This window comes from Etheostoma cragini, chromosome 8, assembly GCF_013103735.1.
Source record: "Etheostoma cragini isolate CJK2018 chromosome 8, CSU_Ecrag_1.0, whole genome shotgun sequence".
Taxonomy (NCBI): domain Eukaryota; kingdom Metazoa; phylum Chordata; class Actinopteri; order Perciformes; family Percidae; genus Etheostoma; species Etheostoma cragini.
The window spans coordinates 19931282-19945541 of NC_048414.1; the positions used below are offsets into that span (position 1 = coordinate 19931282).

The window sequence follows — 14260 nt, forward strand, 5'->3', positions numbered from 1 at the left end:
TACTTTTCGTCTGGTTTTAAGATGAAACAGACCAAATTTGAAGTTAATCCTATGAAATCTCTAGAAGGAGTTTGTTAAAGTACGACGTGAAAATGGCCGAAATCACACTCATTTTGAAATTTCAATTCTAAATGGTGGATTTGCTGTTATTAATAATTCCTTCGATTTCAACAGGGCCTTCACTGGTGTCGGCACTTGAGCCCTAATAAAATACAGTTTCATGTATTGGTCTAATGTACTGTTTGCTCGGCCGGCCGGCGGGTGGCGGCAATCTGAAATGGAATGAAGCCAATTCACGGCAGACAGCAGAAAAACAGAAGCCGAATAAGTCCACCCACCCGACCCGGACAAACTACAAGTACACAAGCTTTGTAACAGGTTCTGGGGCATGTCTCTAGTTGAAGTTGTAGTTTTAAAATATATTTGTATTTTTCTCATAAGTAGAAGTTGGCAGAGTAGAATTTTGGATATACCCTGTTTTTCTTTTGGGATGGGGAACACACTGGTGTCATCAGATAAAAAAAAAAAAAAGATATGTTAAATAATTGAAATAGCTTATTACCATATTTGACAGTGGTTACAGTGGGTAAACATTGGTGACCATATCTATATGACAGCTAAGATCCAGAGCTTTCTATAACAGCTGGTTCTATGTGTGTAGCACCTTCTGTTGCTGAATGACAAGCCTGTACTAGGTTCAAGGTTCAGAGTTCAATATTTCAAAGCAGGAGTAATTTATCCTCTTCAGACTGATGTATGTTACTGTCGAGGTTAGGACCTTTCCAAAGATTTGTTTGCTGTAGTCCTAAGACAAAGTTTTAATTTTATATAACATGGAGACCACTTTGCAGGCTTTATTGTCCCCAGAGGGCTATTTGCCTTGAGTTCAAATGCTTCACACTTAACACTTGACATATTGTTTTAAAAAAACAATATAAACAAAGTATTATGTAGCCAGACTGAAGCACATCACACTGCCACACTCTATTGCTCATCTTTCACAAACAGTGACAAGAGCAACCTACACACAACTCTTTGCACTATATCATGGAGCAAATGCATAACCCATGCAGCCTTGAGCAATATTATTTATAATTTTAATTGACGTAGGTCAAAATTAGGCCTATAGTTTAGACATATTTCTGTCAGAGGATAAGAGCTCATACTTGGGATGGATGGCATGGTGTGCTTGCCTGGCGAGATGGCTACTATTCCATGACCGTCACCTGACAAGCAAGCTTTAAATTAGATGTTTTAGACATCGCCATGCTTTCTGACCAATATTAATATGCTCTGTAATGCAGCCTTGTATGACTTAAACCCTCTGATCCACCGTGAGTGTCGGCTCTAAATGATTACAAACACTTTCAACACAGACCTTCAAACCAAAACGTGAAGTCCATACAAACACCAAGGTGTCTATAGGAGCACAGCCGATGGATTGTTCCATCATTTATGACCTTTGATACCCTCTGACCTATGTCACGACCCTTTCCTCAGTTTGTGAAATGGTTGAATGAGTTTGGAGGCATTGCACTTCACACAGGTCTTTATTACAGCAGAATATGCAAAAGTGCATACATGTGTCACTGTGCAGTAGGTTGCACCAAAAATGCCAAAACACATGTTGCATGCTGTATATACACATACCCATACAAAGCTATATATATCTTACTCTATGAACAAAATCCTCGGCAACAGTGATTATCCTTTTAATTTCTTGAAAATGCTTCCTAAAACTAGTCCCTTCTTAATTTTGAAAAGGTATTCTCAGTAAAGGCTTGGATGGCTACAAGCTGTAGCCATGGTGACTGATGTGAGGATCATCTTCTGAATATAATAATTAATATGTTGGGCCTACCATAAATAGTTTTTTGGACAAAAGTTATTCATTTAAAACAACTGATAATATAGTAATAATAAGTCCCACACATAAATATGCTGATAGTTATTTAGTCTTTGCTATTAACATTAACGTCAACCGCAAAATTTGAAAATAATATTTTTAAGTGCATTAGAAAATTAAAAATGCTTCGCTTTGTGTATAGTTATTTTTTCCTTCATAGAAATACAAGGACAACACGAATCAAAGTGTTTAGCATAAAACACTATTTTTTCATTGTTGGTATTTTTATTGTATAAATTCTCACGTACAACGTGCACCAATTTTTCACAGACGCTGATTGGTAATTACTACATCACTTTTGGAGTATTCCACCGAGTTTTACATTATTATGGTGCATAACATACTCAAACAAAACTGTGCAACATGTTGTGGTTGGTGACAAACCCACTAATGATATACATTAAATTATATACATTAAAGACCCGCTGATCACTGTCCAATTCTCTGATAAAAATGCCAGCATTGGATTGTGGGATATGGGCAGACCATATCGTACTATACTTTACAATATACTGTAATATTTCACTGGTATTAAGCAAAAAATAATATTATTTGAATAAAGAAATGCATACCATCATGACATCAAAATAAATTTTGATAGATCAATAAACATCAAAGCATGCCAGCTTCCCTGGCAATTAGACCAAAATAATAACATTACAAGAAATACATGTAAACCATGATAAGATCTTGTGAATACATTTTAATTAAAAACAGTGGTAATAGGGATACAAATATCTATATTAGCAAAGCTGTATTCAGCTTCTCTGCTGCAGCCTGACTGGCAGGAAGAATCTTCCTGTGATCGAGAAAGATGCTTCCCATTGAAATACGTTAGTTTAAAAAATGTGCTGAATATCAAGGAAAACTAAATAATTGTGTGCATGTACACAAATAAATATATAAAATGATGTTAACATTTCACAAACTGACATTAGACTGAGTTGCTTAGTGAGATGTGATGAGGGGGAATGACAGGAGGCCAAAGAACATGTGTTTAATTTAATTAAAATAATGGGGGGGGGGGGGGGGGGGGGGGGGGGGGGGGGTCCAACACATTGCTGTGCATCTGGTTAACATCAAACTGCAAGGCCAAAATTTCATACGCAGTCAACTTCATTCATGCTGCAATGTTGGCGCTGCAGGACTGAATGGGTCTCAAAATGAACAACGGAAACACGTTGTACAACATTGAGATATTGTCAGCTTTAAGTTGATAAAAATAAATATGTTAGCATTTGACATCAAGCAAATACATTACAGTCTTTTTTCTGGAGCCCTAGTGGATACAGTAAGTCCCTTATTTTTCTTTTAGCTCTGTTTTTGTCTCTGACAAACATATTTGGTTTCTTAGCTGCTTAAGGCTCCACTGTGTTCAGCAGCTAGCCTCTAACTCGGCAGGGTAGGTTCCTTACAGTGGGCTTTTATAGCTCTCTCACCTGAAACAGATACCTGTGGCTAGAAACGACACTGATGAAACGATGCGAGTGAACACCAAAAGCTCAAAGACGCTATGAAGGGGAACTGCAGAGTTTGGTGGGAATCATCTGCAGGTGTATCACTACGCTGTAACATTGAGTGTAGATTTTACGGTAAATATCTGGCAAAAAAGTTGCCAATGAAGCATTTAATTATTTATTTAAAACATTTTGTTAATGTGATTTTACAGTTACAGAGTGCAGCAAGGTTACGCTATATGCTAAATAAGCATAAAGCTCATGCAAAATCTTTCAAATTACAAATGTTTTAAGGTTACCTGAACATGGTCTTCTTTGTTGTGTGTGGGTGAAAGTCATTGAAAGTGATAGTAACCTTTTTTCTCCATCCTCTCTCTCTTTTGTGATCTGTCGATCAGCTTTATGAATTCCATATAAGCACAAATATAGATTTAAAAATGATTGTATTCATTTAGTAATGGTCCGCCTGTGTCTACAATCAGAACTCAGTCCATGGCAATGTCTAATATACTTAAAAATGGTCTGATACTTAGAAATAGCCGACTGCGGACTTCCGTGATTGACCTATCAGAATTAAGTATTCAACCAAGCTGTGTAGTGTAGTACATAATACACATAATATACAACCTAGGTGTTGATATGTATTTTTAAGTCTCCAGAATACAATAATAAATTAAACTGAGTTCTTGGTTTTTAAGGTTGTAATATACTTATTAAAGTGGCTATATGTAACTTTCAGTTTGTGGTGATTCTAGCAACCATTTTGGACAAAAGCGGTAGTGTTAAATCGGATTATTACTGTCCCTGTGTCACAAGTTAAAGCTTTATGAGATTGTTGTAGTAACCAATGTAGTAACTAAGATTAATATAGTGCATTTCATTAAACCCATGGACACTTTATACAGGTAAAGGGAGACAAAGGAAATGAAAATAGTAGGCCAAAAAACGCGGACTAAAAGTAATAAAATGTCCCGATAAATTGAGGGGGAACGTAATTTAATCTGGGCTACTGGCGTAGCCTAGATGGTCTGGCGTAGCCATCACGCAATTGAAAGTTTATTTATGAATGGAATATAGATATTACACACCTAAGGGCCAATTCGGGGACGTTTTTGAATCACGTACAATTATGTAATTGTCTCCCTCTGTTGAAAGCACGACCGAGATTTCCTTGGGTTTTGCTGGTTGTCTTTCACTTTCTCATTTAGCTTATCTATTGTGTTTAATTTCCTTCTTTTCTGTGATGGCCCTGCCCCATTATCAGCCATAACTACAACAGATAACTCCAAAAATAAAATTTAAATACAATTTGGCCTCTGTAAAGACATTTTCTACTACCTTTGACATTTTCTGCTACCTTTTACACTGGATACACCGGCTTTTACAGTGTTACGCCATATTTTGTTACCCTTCATAATGCGTGCTCTGTAGCACCATCTACCTGCCAAAAATCATTTTGTGACTTTGAAGGAAAAATCTGACCCGGGCAGATGCATTGATAAAAACTAAAAAAAAGTAGCTTTCTGTTCAGTCTTAGTCTCATTTGCTGTTTTAGGTCATTAGATAGATGAAAAAGTACATAGTTTCAGAAACATAATAAAGTGTGTAAAGTCACTTTAAGGAAGGGTATTTCAGCTGAGAAGTAGTTCCTGGCTAAGGAGTACATTACATTTTTGGGCACTTGTTCTCTCTGTGTTGGTTTGGACTTTTGGATTTTATATAAAGCACTGTGAAATTGTATTTATTGTACTATGTTACTGTAGGTTGTATTATAACGATGCAAAGCTTTTTTTGTTGAAAACAAACCTGCTGCAGCTAACAAGTATTTATTGCCAAACCACACCATGCATAGTGTCCACGTCCAATGTTTTATGATTAAGTTGGTGTGTTAATGGAATATATGTATCTCATTCAGTCATTGAAATCACTGCTGTGGAATGTATAATTACTCACATTGTCTTGCAAAAACTATCCTGTCCAGGCAGAAGGGCCAAAACAATCAAGCCTTTTAATCAAGCCTTGCCTGACAGCTTCACACCCATTCAAATTCTAAATAATGAAACTGAACAGTCGGACTACTAATTATTTCTGGACTGTGTATAAAGATAAGTTTACCATGTTAAAAAAAACATTTTTTTTGGCTTACATTGTCAGTGCATAGTGTGATGACTTTCCTACTATTAAATCTACAGAGTTTGTGAGCGATAGAGATAAGCAGAACCTTCCTAACTCTTCTCAAGTTGAATATTAATGGAACTAGAGCTGGAAATGCATGAAAATTATATATAATTAGTTCCAGTGTATGTGGAGGTAGACATTGTTTTAATGGGTTCGGTCACACAAGCGATGTTGAGTTTCATTACTGATTCATTCACTTTTCACTTTGAAAAGAAAACTACATTTTACAACCATAACACATTATTAGCCAAGCTTATCTACATTGCAGATCAGAATTAGGCCAATTTTCCGTGTTGGAAGTAGCAGTGAGTGGGAAAAGCCAACAATGCTCAATTATACATAATAATATGTAATGATTTGTGTTCAAGCTAAAAGGGCAATGGCTATGTAGACGGCATTTGCCAAATTAAGGTTTGCATGTTAAATTATTAAAACATGACTTTATAAACAGAAATGTACATAGCAAAATAATACCTTCACTGAAATGCTACTTTGATTAAAATCTCTGACAGGAACAAAGGTCTGGCCGGGTTGGCATCGTTGGTAGAGCAGGCGCACATATGTAGGGGTCTATGCCTCAACGCAATCAACAGTCCAACCTGCAATGATTTCATGCATGTCTTCCTCCTCTTTTCCTCCTTTCATAGCTAAATGTCCTATCCGTTAAAGAGGGAAAATGCCCAAAAAATAATCTTAAAAAGAAAAAAAGCAGTCTTGTAAAACTACCAATCCATAGTCTGCAAGTTCTTTCCACCTTGCTTAGACTGTTTAAATCAAGGACTCTAACAAGTATTATTGTAGTATTAAGCAAAGAAAAGGTTATTGATGAATTTGGGAAACACATGGAGGATGAGGTTGCTGCTTGTGTGAAGAGCCTTCCTGAATCTGAGAGAGATTCCCTTTGAACACGACATTGTGCTCCTAAGTCCAAGGTAACCTCCACCGTGGCAGGGAGGCAGTTTGGTGAAATTCACGCTGACATGCTGAAGGCTTCAGATTGTTTTGATGTGGTGTCATGGTTGACATATCTATTTGGTGCTGTTTTATGTCAGGAACAATTTCTTTGCACTGACAAAAGGATCAGCAAATCCAATCTTGAAAAATAAAGCCCAGTGGGTAGTTTAAACTTATGTATAATTACACTGCTTTACCTGAGAAAGCATGTGCCAAGGTACTTTATATGAGTTACTGTAAGACATTGAGTCTGACAGGAGAGCGCCTTGGAAAGGTTTATACCTTTCCATTTTTAAGTTCTCAGACATAATGTATCAGAGCAGCAAAAGCCTGGAGAGTGTCTGGTTTGGTGACACACAAATTGCATCCCTCCTATTTACAAATGACAATGTAACTCAGGGTCTGATCTACACATGGGTGACAAAGAAAAAAAAAACTTAAGTTACAACTTAAGTTGCTTAGCAAGAGTTGGGACACCAACCTGCCGCGACAGCTTCAGTCCTCCTTGGAATAAATCATATAATGACCCACAGAAGTATCTGGAACTCTACTGGAGGGATGCATGCCATTCTTCAAAGCAATATTTCTTTATCTTAGTGTTTTGAAAAGGGTTCAATTGGGTTGTGATCTGACTGAGAAAGTCAAAGCATATGATTCACATCATTTATGAAACCATTCAGTGATCCCACTGGTCTAATATGGAAGCATCTGTATATGTTTCTCCACTCATTAATTCACGTTTTCCTGTAATTTGTGACCCATCTGTAGGTTTGGCCCAGAGTTAAACTAACACCTATAAATAGCAGAGATGTCATTCCTATGTCTATATTTCACACTGGAAAAATGTCTTTGCTGGCTTGTAAGCACTTTCAGCCTAAACGAGCAGTTGGAAAAAGTTGCTGTGGGAAAGCACATTCAGCGCTGATTTATGTGAGTTCTGTGAATTGAACAGTGAATGACATCTCTAGTTTGTGTTTTAAAGTTGTGAAACAGCTCTAATTTCTTGGGTCTGTATAATACCTTAAATCTGAATCAGCTTGTTTATGTAAGCTGGTGTCAGGCCTACTTTTCTTAGCTTTTTTTCCAAGTCACTCCCTAGATTCAGGTGCAAAGCTCAGACAAAGCCTCCCATCAGAGGAAAAAGGGTGAGATGACACTATTTGGATAGAACACACTGTGGGCAATGAGTGCCATGCTAAAGAACTACCTGGCAAATCTATAATTAGTGGAATAACCATCCCACTGTTAAATTAGATACTGAGTTTCACATAGACAGGGGCAGGTGTGTACACTATTGCAGCTGCATGCAAGTCTTAGGTCACTGTCATTTAACATCCCATGTCTGTTCAATCCTAAATTAACATGACACTTTCTTAAGGATTCTCTATTTTTTGTCTTAGTATTTCTTTATTATTCATTACTCCATCGCTAATGTTGCAATATCCCCTCGGGACTTTTACTTTTGTGTCCTCCACATAAACTACTGAATTTTTAAAATGGTATTGATATATATTTTAGGGAAACAGTTCCAACAGCATACGTTACATATACAATAAGAGTTAGAGGTCTACTTCAGTTTCACTTCACGCCTTTGGCAGTGCAAAAGCCTTTGATCTGGACATTCATCATCCAAATACATTTTTGCTTCTGCATTGAGCCTTAGATTAATGAATTGGCACAGGACCTGACCTTCAAATGTGTGCTTGCCAGTTGCAGCAGGCTCACAGTTACTGAACACCATGAAGACTTAGCTTTGTTTTAGAGCTAAACAAATGTGATTTATATGTTCATAAGTATACCACTCAGTAAGTAACTGGACTGATGTGCAGATCAAGTGCCTAATGTATTTCATCAAGTAACTGAGTTTTTATGTAAAATCTACAGAGTGCACTTTTCCTTTTTTCTGCATGACAGATTTAGAGACTCATTGTGTAACATTATATTACAGTTACTTAATCTTCTACTATTCTTCTTAATCACTAAGTGTAACTAAATGGACTACAACTTTGAAATAAACAAAATGCAAATCAGTGGATGCATTTAGGGAGAATATGCGGATGAAGATTGCATACAAATATAAATATTCTCCCATCAGGAAAGAGAGGAGTCATGTTCATATGGAGTGAGGAAAAAGCCGATCAGCAGAAATGAATAAGGTTGAATCATCTGGTCTGCTGTCTGTTGGATGCAAGCACCCAGCGAAAGCCAGTAGAGGACGGATAGGAAACCCTATCTTTTACAAATGTGTTTTCTAACATCTCTTGCACAGGCATATTTCAAAAGGGCATTGCACTAATACTACTAATTTGGTCTGCCAAATGTGTTTTGGAGGAAACTTAATGGCTACTGTCTGGATTAAATTCAACTGCAATCTTTCTTCTTTGTTTATAAACCTATTTGATTTACTAGAATGTCCCAAGTAAAGATTAGTGCAAAGGTCTTTATTGCTGCAATGTTATATATTAGATATACAGTGAGAGATAATGATAGTGTAGTGGTCCTCATCTTTGTCCCCTGTTTGCTCTATTGTTGTATATATTACGCTGAGGCATGGATTTATATCTAAGAGCTAAATGTTTGGGCAGATGGTTAATCAAACAAGTGTTTGCTCTTCTGTGTGTGCTTAAAATATACTGTAGCTTTGTGTGCACAATTTGAGCAATGTTCATCTCATTTATTATACCATAAACACTATATTAATACTAGCAATGGATCACATGACTACAGTACTTGATCGTGAAAGCATACTGTCACAAATTGCTGTAGTTTCTACAGGAAACTTTTACAGTTATTTCTTGTTCTGACATTTTACAAAGTTTAGCTGTTTGTTGCAATGCATTATGGGTTTGAAATAATTACAGTAGCTATAATCTTTTTCCACGACAACATGTTGTAAAATTACCAACAAGTTGCGTTCTGTCTATAAATGATGCAGATAGAGTTTAGTACTGTTAGTCCTGCGTTGCACAAAGTGGTTTGAAAAAGGAGCATCTGACAACTGAAGAAGAGGAGCAACGGTCGCAGTGCTCCACCTTTCCATAATATAACTTAAATCTAACGCTAAGTTAAGTGAGACTGTTACAATGTAAATAGCGTTAGACATTGTTAAATAACATTAAGTTAACCCACAGGCCTAGCTAGGCTCAGTGTGTTTTGTAACACACCAGACCACCTTAGTGAGCGCATGTTAGCACTTTGTGTTTTATTTGTGGGAGTGACTGTAATTTTACATTATTTTAGCTAAATTGTGTTATAGACTATGGCAGATTTGGAATTCAGCACAAGCTTAGCCTGTATGTTTTTGTTAAAAAACATTAAGTGAAGCTGAAGCTAGCTAATGTTTGCCTAAATTCATTCAACATTAACCCTATCTCCCAAAGTATGAAAAAATCAATTCTGTTGGATCAAAAGTCCACAACCTTAGTCCAACGTCCTGGTAGCCTGAAAACAAAAACTGACTGCTTTGAATGCACATTGTTGCAAAAATACAGTAAGTCTAGTGACTTCCCTGACTTGCTTGAGATATTGCTCAATTTAACACCATAATTAATAATTGTGTCGCACAAAGAGCGGACTTCAGACTTGACTTGCAACTCAACCCAAAAGCTTTCAGACTTGACTCGGAATGGAGTTTCGAGACTCTTCAACAACTTGTTTTCATCTAATTATTGCTTTAAAAATCTAAATTCATTCATGTATTTTTCTTTTCTTTTATTGGCGCAAATATGTTGGGGAAACATATGACAAGCTGCATGTCTCCTGCCCTTTGCCACGATGTACAACGTAAACACATGCGCTAATGTGAAAGAGATGGTACATTTAGCATAGATATATCATCACAGATAACAAGCTAACCATCGCAAAGTGTTGTGCTAATGCTGGAAACAGTTAGTAGTGATGCGTAATTGATCCCGTGGTTGATTTATTACGTGAAGAAGGTGTACCCAGTTCACCAAACACTGGGTAGTCTTGATTGTCTTAATTCTGCACGTATTTTTGTTACTGTAATCCTATTACTATTTCATTATTTCATCCATGCGTGGCCCAGCAGATCTGTGCCCACCGTCATCTGCCGTTGAGACGCTGGCCTCACTAACCTCTCCTTCTCTGATTGATCTCCCTTGCGCTGGACCCAGTTTCACTGAGCGTACTTTGTACAAGAAAATAAATGGCATTACACCAGTGAGTTCAAACTGCTTATTGTGTGTAACTAACACTGAGATGCATGTTGTTCTGTAACTGTTGTGGCGCTGCCACTATTCTCACAATTTCCACTTCGACATTAGACATTTATTTGAGTGAACAAGACGTAACGTTTAGCATATGTTGTCACATGTATATCTGTATAGTTGTATCCATATGATGTGCCATATAAATATTTCACCAGGTCCGAGGGCTAGAGGGATGTGTTAAGAAGACCCAATAAAGTTATCCTACAACTGATTTTGATACTGTACTGTATGGATGGTAGCTACAGGACATGCTCTGAATTCAAATATTAAACAAAACAGTGTTAGGGACAGATCAGATGACCAGACACTTGAGACTTGACTTGGACTCAAGCTCAAAGACTTGAGACTCAACTTGGACTTCCAAAAAATGACGTGTGAACATCTCTGGTCATCACTGATATTATTAGACATTAGCTCATGTTACAGACAGACCAGGTGTCATTAGAAGGTAACCTCTTGTGAATTCTACAACACCCTGTCAGGGTTCTAACTCGCAATAATGACCGGCTCGATCAACGTCATCCCTTACATGTTATGATGCATCTGTCCTGCCCATTCCATTCACACTATGTTTTACCCGGCCTAAAATTAAATGGGTTTCTAACTGGTGCATTGAAGCTACTTTATACAGAGACATTACATCAACTATAAAGCAAATGTTTCTGACTAAAATTTCTGTAGTTTCTCACAGGACTACTATCTGTACAGAAACTTATTCCATCTGGGGAAACTTGTAGCCCTGTTTCACAATCAAGTTTGCCACTTTAGTACTATGAAGGCATTATTCACTATCCCTTCAGTTTGCTTGTTTACTGCATTGCTGCACGTCCATGTACAGACCAAGCAGACCTACAGATAGATGTCTATTTTAATGTGTGTGGATAATATTTACACACAGGTGCTGGCTGCAGTAGAGCCTATCTAACTAAACTACTATTATAATTACTACTATCTGTCTGTATGTACGGTATGTAAGTCCCCAAAGAACAAACATAGGATCCAAGGAAGTGCAGTGTCAAATGCAAGCTCTTAAAATCAAAGGGGCATAGTATTTATTAGCAGGTGCGTTATGTACAAAATGTGAAGTGCATTGAGAGACGACCCCTATTAATTGTTATGCTGCTAAACGCAATAGCCTAGCGTTTTTTTGGAACGACAAAGTGGGCAGCTGCCCGAGGCGGCATTTTTTCATGACATATGGGGAGTGGCACAAGCACTTAAAAAATAAAATCCTCAAAGCGGTTTTCTACTGTATTATCTATCACTTTACCATGTGGGGAATTGGCAAATTGGCGCCCATGCTTCCTGAGAAGGTACCGTGCACAGAGAAGCTGTGTGAGACGGGGAAACGAAGGGGGGAGCGGGGGACAGTTCACCTCTGGGTCAAACGGTTTGCTGGGCATAGGCGCCGATGCCTTATCAAGTTGAAAGGCGTGTGTGTTTGTGCGCCCTTCAGCGCCAACAGAGGAAAACATATATCAGCACCTATTTTACCATGTGTCAAAAGTGGAACGGTCTGGACAAGGGCGGGGAGGGGGGACCATAAGCCTTCATGAGCTTATCACTTTTATGCATGATAAGGATCTATCGGAGAGCTACCCCAATTGTTGGACTACTCTCAGGATTACACTTACTCTGCCAGTCACTGTGGCTCGAGCAGAGAGGAGCTTTTCAACACTCGAGTTGATCAAGTCATACTTGAGGTCACTGGTCTTTCCATCAGTATCAATCACCCGATAGGGGAGCAGATATCATACGATAACATTATCTGGTTATCGTATAATGCAATAATAATAATTAGGTTCTCTTTTGTGTGTTTTCACATTTGTGTGATGTAGGATGTGTGCTATTTAGAATCTTTATTCTATATTTTATTTGCATAATATTGTTAGTATTTCATTTTATTGTTGCTTTCTGCTCTTGGTAAATTTTGTATATATCTGATTGTATATATTTTTGACACATTTATATACAAAAATATGTAAAATATACATATACATATATATTTATTTTATTATAACATAAGTGAAAGACAAAATGTAATTTCTCAATTGCAGAAATCCTTCATTAGAACATTTAAAAAACACACCTAAGAGAATCCAGTTGTTTAACTGTTACAATTACAACAGGAAACACACTATTTAAGGTTCAACAAGGAACATTTTCAAAGGGAAATGAACACAATTCTGTACAAAATATGACAGCAAGAATTAAAAATAGATACACATTATAATATAGTAATTCTACTTTTTAATTTTTTAATTTTTTAAGTTTTTTATATTTTTTTTTTTGGGGGGGGGGGCTTGAAGGGGGTCTCGCCCTGGGTGTAATTCCATGTAGAACCGCCACTGGCCAAAGGGAATGATGACTACAACTCGCTTGCCATCACTTTCTAGAGTCTGTTGAAGAACAAATGAAGAAAGAGAGACCAGAGAGGTTACATTGTAGCAAACTCTATAATTTCAAAAATCAGCAGTGTAAATTTTCAGTGTACACTTTTGTTCCTGGAAATAGCATGTTCCCAAATAGCTAGTTGTTAACAAATTACACAAATACTCTAGCATTGCTATGCAAGCTGCAACACCAGAGGCCAAGCAATCTGCCCGTTCTGGCACACTTTGAACCGGAACTACAATACAACACAGAAATACAATTCTATGTAGTAGAACTACTTTTGATCATACAACACAGTGAATACAGGTGTTATAGATGCTCACTATGGAATCTTGTAATCTTGTTGTATGGTAGGGATCATGGCATTGTCCAGGGAAAACTAATTAACTGATGCGTTCCATTTCATCAGGGTCTGGGGAACCATTCATCACACTCATGGGGACAAACAAAATACAGTAATCATGTAAATTAAAGTCCCGGAGTGCCTTTGGCTTAGGATAGATGATTTTCATTCACTTATTAATTTATTTCTTCACAACTCTTTATCGGTGAGCCAACAGCTCGACAGTAATAAACTCAAGGGAAAATGTTGGGACCGTGTCTATGAATGAAGAAGCAGAGAGTTTTTTTTCCTGAAACCAAGGGAGATTGTTACAAAGGGTTTGATGTTTGAGTCTGTAAAGATGGGTGTAAGAAGAATGGTCATTATTATCAGTCGGCTGAATGACACACTGTGCTGAAGACGATTGACGACATCTAAAACGGCAGCACAGTAAAGCCTGTGCTCGGCTGTAAAAAGTAGAAAGTGGTAGTCAGTTTATCTTATACCTTTTAGAAATTAAAAATGTTTTTTCACGTTTACAAGATCCTTACTTCACCCTGGTTGTCAAAAACAGGATTTGCATGTTTTAGGAAGCAGAGATGAAAAATCTGGATTATACTGAGTTAAGCCTATTAATGTGGAAAGCTATAGATTTGTAATAAGATGGATGGGCTAAGCTTTACCTTCAGCCTGTTTCTATGAGATTGTAATGGTAATCTAAACAAGACACTTCAGGTGATTAGGAGCATCTATTCATAAAAAACAAGTTGAAACCACAGAAAACATTGCAGTAGGCTAAACCTCCAGCTTGTGAAAT

General features: G+C 37.3%; 1 long non-coding RNA gene across 1 annotated transcript; it reads left to right on the forward strand.

Moving 5' to 3' along the window:
- Positions 1-209: 209 nt before the first annotated feature.
- Positions 210-10807, forward strand: LOC117949095. The gene is made up of 3 exons (XR_004657619.1): positions 210-653; positions 6650-6653; positions 10795-10807. It is a non-coding gene; the product is annotated as an uncharacterized LOC117949095 (long non-coding RNA).
- Positions 10808-14260: the final 3453 nt, after the last annotated feature.